This window comes from Sapajus apella, unplaced genomic scaffold (genome assembly GCF_009761245.1).
Source record: "Sapajus apella isolate SASKATOON/1434 unplaced genomic scaffold, GSC_monkey_1.0 scaffold37, whole genome shotgun sequence".
NCBI lineage: Eukaryota > Metazoa > Chordata > Mammalia > Primates > Cebidae > Sapajus > Sapajus apella.
In genome coordinates this window covers 19,685,738-19,686,312 of record NW_022436977.1, presented here as the reverse complement: position 1 = coordinate 19,686,312, position 575 = coordinate 19,685,738, and the positions used below count along the sequence as shown (strand labels likewise).

Below are 575 nucleotides of genomic sequence, written 5' to 3'. Positions count from 1 at the left end.
TGAGTTGTGACCTCAAAGCTGATAGGCCTGTCTTCCTTTTGTAAACAGTTTGGATATTTTTATCTTAAAGTGCATTATTTTGCACTTGCTCCCATGAGAGCTCATTTGTCAATTGTCAGATCACATGGTCAGATTTAGAGGCTCTTCTGATGATCTATCTCAGGGACTGGCAAACTTTTTCTGTAAAAGGCCGGATAATAAATACTTTTACCTCCACCACTATTGGTCTACAGCTCTTCTTGTGGTAGCAGTTGTTGCGTTTCTTTGTGGGAAAGAAAAGATATTAAACACCTCTTTCTTAGCAAAACAGAGAGTAGGCATATGTGTGACACACACAAGATATATTCTATAGTTTTGTTTGGCAGGAGATGATCCATTTCAAAACAAATTAAGAAGACTTGGAAAAAATGTAATTCAGTATTTGAATAATGTTGTTTCATGTTCTTTTTAAAAAATAATTTTAGCTTTGCAGCAATCTTCAGGTGTCAGTCTGTCACTCTGCCCTTGTAGCAGCAGCCAAAGAGAGAGTAAACAAATGAGCATGGCTATGTTCCAATAAAACTTTATTTATAGAA

General features: G+C 36.0%; 1 non-coding gene across 1 annotated transcript; it reads left to right on the top strand.

The window, feature by feature from the left end:
• The first annotated feature begins 211 nt into the window (after nucleotides 1-211).
• LOC116564644 lies at nucleotides 212-338 on the top strand. The gene has a single exon (XR_004275018.1). It is a non-coding gene; the product is annotated as a small nucleolar RNA SNORA41 (small nucleolar RNA).
• Nucleotides 339-575: the final 237 nt, after the last annotated feature.